Here is a 4,328-nt window from a genome sequence, read left to right as displayed (position 1 = left end):
AAATTTTTAGCGCAAAAGAGAAATTCCCAATAGAAAAAGTGCTATAGTTTATATTTCAATAAAAAAGTTGAAATTTATATTATTAAAAATGAAAAGAATTTTATTACAAAAAAAGATGAGTTTACAACAATTAAAAAAATGTTTTTCAAGAATGAAATAAAAGTTTATCTAAATTGTTGAAATTTCAATCCAAAAGACGATTTTTCTCTACAAAAATAGAATTTTCAAAATATGACTTTTCAGCAAAAAACTAATTCTCCACAAAACTGATGTATTTTTACACAACAAACATAAAATTTTCAAAAAAGAAAATTATTTTTTACTAAAAAAAGAGAATTTCCAACTAAGAAAGATCAATCTAAAAAAATGAAGAAAAAAACAAATTTTGAACAACGTCGTTTAACTTTCACCCAAGTAGTTGCATTATTTATCAATTAAATTTTTGAATAAATAAATACATTTTTAACTAAAAATATAAATCTTAAAAAAAAATGATTTCAAACTAAAGTCATTTAACCAAATAGGTGCATTTTTATCCAAGTATAATGAAATTTATTTTATAACAGACGAATTGTTATTTTTTTATAATAATTTTTTTAATAGTTGAATTTTTGTTCAAAACAGATTTCAGTTGATTTTTTAAAATCAAAATTTGAATTTCTGAACAAAAAATAAGTTTATACGAAAAAATTGAATTTTTCATCTAAAAAGACGTACTTTTCCAACCAAATAGGATGTATTTAAGAAAATAGTTGAACTCTCTACCAAATGGTTGAATTTTTATCTAGGGAAGATTAAATTTGTACTAAAACAGACGAATTTTTAATAAAAAACGACAAACTTCTTTATTAAAAGATTATCTTACATCCAGAAAAGATTTCAGTTTATTTTCAACACCAAAATGTAAATCTTAAATAAAATGTATGACTTAACAAACAGTTTAATTTTCGAACAAGCAGTTGTAGTTTTGTTCAAGAGAGATCAAATTCCATTCAACAAAGATTAATTTTTATTAACATACAATATAAAAAGTTTAAAAAGTTTTTGAATTTTTATCCAGGAAAGACTTCAGATCCTTTTTCAAGACCGAAATATTACATTTAAATAAAAAGTTTTTTAAGCAGACAGTTGAATTTTACTTCAAGAAAGATGAAATTTCTCCTAAAGAGAAAATCGGTATTTATTTTATAGGATAGGATTAAATAGAATCTGATGTGATAGAACTGGATAGGTTATGATATATTAGGTTAGGCTATAATAGAATACAATAGGATATGATAAAACAGAAGAGGAGAGGAGAGGTCAAGATAGAGCAGGATAGGATAGAACATGCCATGTCAGGATAGGTCAGTACAGTTAAGGATAGGTTTGGTTTTATTATTAATGTACTAAAATTGATAAATTTGTTAAGTAAATAAAATGTAAAACTACATTTATATTTATTAGGATACAAAACACTTTCTTGTTGGCGCATGGCACCTACTTTGATCAATAAACTAGAATTTCTAACAAAATACATAACTTTCCCACTAAAAATATAAATTATTAACCAAAAATGGAATAATTACACTTCCTATTAGGATCAATCTTATTAAAAAAAGAGATGTCTACAAAAAATTAAATTTACAACCCGTAAACGTGAATGTTCAACAATAATGTTAATATTTAATCTAAAAAGATTAATTTTCAACCTGCCAGTTGAATCTTCAGCCAAAAAATATGAAATTTCTACTAAAAGAAATGAATTTAAAAACAAAAAAAGTTAAGCAGATTTGAATTGAATTGTTGAATTTTAAAGCTTGAGGGATGGTTTTTCAATAAAACAGTGGACTTAAAAAAAAAGAATTCTGAATAAAATTGTGGAAATTTCAACAGACTAAATACATTTTAATAACCATTAATAATATTAAACGAAAGCGAGAAAATAGAAAAAATATTGTGAAGCCTGCTATAAATAAATTGGAATTTTGATAAATTTCAGACTCTCGAATAATACTTTAAATAAACATTAAAGTTAATCTCGAATACGTGAAAAATATTAGGTTAGAAAACTGTAAATTTTTTTCAGAAAATAAATTTAATTCTCCACTGCACACTTTTTGATTTCGGACTACGCAGCATTTTGAGCCATGGAAAAATGATAAAAGTGTACGTTTGTAAAAATAAATATTTATTTTTACCAACAGCTTTTATTTTCTGAAACTAATTTAAAAAAGGTTTTAAGTTTATGTACATAACAGAGTTTGTATTTTAGACACGGAAAAAATTGCATTGAATCAAGTAAGCTGAATTGCTTGGCAGATCTTCTTTGTAAAATTAAGAAACTGATTTTCTTGAATCAAGCAAATAATAAAAATAGAATCAGAACGGACAATTGAAACAGGAATATATCTACTGTACTCATTTTGAATACTATTGTAATTAAGACGATTTTCATGTTTTTAAGACAAGAAAATAAATATACTTAGCGAAGAAATATTTTCTCTTAGAATTATGTTTAAACTTTTAGGAATTAACATTTTGGCCACCTTATATCAATAATATATATTTCATCCTAATAACTCCTTAAAAGATTCTCAAAAAGCTTATAGTATCCTGTCTGTATCATATAGCATTTCACCCTTGCTATTTCTCATGCGGTCTAACTCTGTATTTTTACTCCCCTTCACATTGATCAATGACCATTTATAAAACAGTTTATTATTCAAGGGGGCTTGATAAATGCTGTAGCATCTAATAGAAAGTAAATAGAATAGAAATAATAATAATATTTTAGATTTGATAATTGAAAATTATTGCAAAGAAAAAAATAGTTTTTTTAATGGCATCAATTCTGAGGTTACGGCCTTTTTTTACACCTTTGATTGTAAAGATAAAAATAAAGAGTACATTAAAATAATATTTTTTAACAGGGTTTTCTTGTTTTAAACACTTAGTTTTATTCAAATAAATCTTTAATTCAGAATAAAGTAAGAAGTCAGAGAGAATTTATGTTTTACTGCTGATTTGCTAAAATTATATTTCAATTCAGAATTTTTTAAATTATACCATAAATATCGTAGAGAATTCATGTTGCAGGCGAATCTTCGTTTGAAATTACATTTCTCGATTAAATATTACACGTGGAAAGAAGTAACTGCACTGCCGGATGGTGTATTTTATCTTTTATACTTTTAAATATATAATTGGACACCTTTTGATTATATATCAATACAAAATTTAAGATAAACAAGCATTAATGAAGTTGAAGATGTATTATATAATAATCATAATTAAATGGGAAATGATCAAATTTGCAACACACACAATTGATTTTTTTAATGTTAATACACATACTCTGCTCCCTGATTTCAGAAAAATAGTGTTACTTTTTCTTTTTCCTAACTGTTGGACTAGGAAATAACGTTGGAATTGCGTCTTTTTTGTATGCTTTCATTATTTACAGTTTCCCATATGTAACAGTCAAAATTCGCCTGCAATCATAAAAAATTAGGCAAATTTTCGACATTTATTACTTTACTTATTGAAAATTAAAAACTTACCTTACAAATAGTAAATTTCGAGTGAAATATCCAATCATATCGCTTGATACTCTCTATCAGCATCTTTTGGGATTTACCTTACTATCGACGAGAAAATGGTAGGCATCTGCCTTTGAAGCTTAACAACTCAGCAAAAAAAGCTAGCCCGAGTAAAAATGCTTCGACTTGAGTTCGACTTGGTTATGTCTTCAGTTCGTCTCCAAGACATCGATGTCTGGCTGCGTCTCTAAACTGAGTCGAGACATAGGCCTTCCTCTTGCTTTTATGACCACGACAGGTAAAATGGCATTTACTTGTCTTAAGTCGAGCCTTCCCAAGTGCGAAGTCACATAAGGCCCAGCATTGGCCCATAGTCGGCAAAAATATTGCCGAAGCTCGGCTGCCATTATCGCGCCAATGACAGAATGATAACTATGGCCTGCACTTGGCAGCCAAGGTTTGGCTGCCATTTTCGGCCCAACACTGGGTACCAGTATTGGACCAAACCTGGCTGCCATCGTCGCGCCATTTCCGGATTGATAACTAAGGCCTTGACTTGGCAGCCAGGGCTTGGCTGCCATTGTCGGCTCAACACTGGCTACGGTCTAAGGATATGACAAAAAACATATTTGAAAAATAAATATTAATTGATAAATGAAAAATTTGTAATTATTAAATTAGTTATTTTTATTTTAAAACTTCAGAATCGGTGATTCTGAACGAGTATAACCCTTAAAAATTTTCTTCAAAAAAATAAAAATTATAACTTTCTAGAAGGATCTCATAAGCCGTTAGAAATACGCAAAA

General features: G+C 27.5%; 1 protein-coding gene across 1 annotated transcript in view; it reads left to right on the top strand.

Annotated features, from left to right (window-relative positions):
* The window catches only part of LOC117173812 (centromere-associated protein E-like), a 100,293-nt gene that overhangs the window by 62,857 nt on the left and 33,108 nt on the right, over positions 1-4,328 (top strand). The gene's annotated exons all lie outside the window — the stretch shown is intronic.

This window comes from Belonocnema kinseyi, chromosome 5 (assembly GCF_010883055.1).
Source record: "Belonocnema kinseyi isolate 2016_QV_RU_SX_M_011 chromosome 5, B_treatae_v1, whole genome shotgun sequence".
Lineage (NCBI taxonomy): Eukaryota > Metazoa > Arthropoda > Insecta > Hymenoptera > Cynipidae > Belonocnema > Belonocnema kinseyi.
The sequence above is the reverse complement of the archived record's forward strand: the minus strand, read 5'-3'. Positions and strand labels throughout refer to the sequence as shown.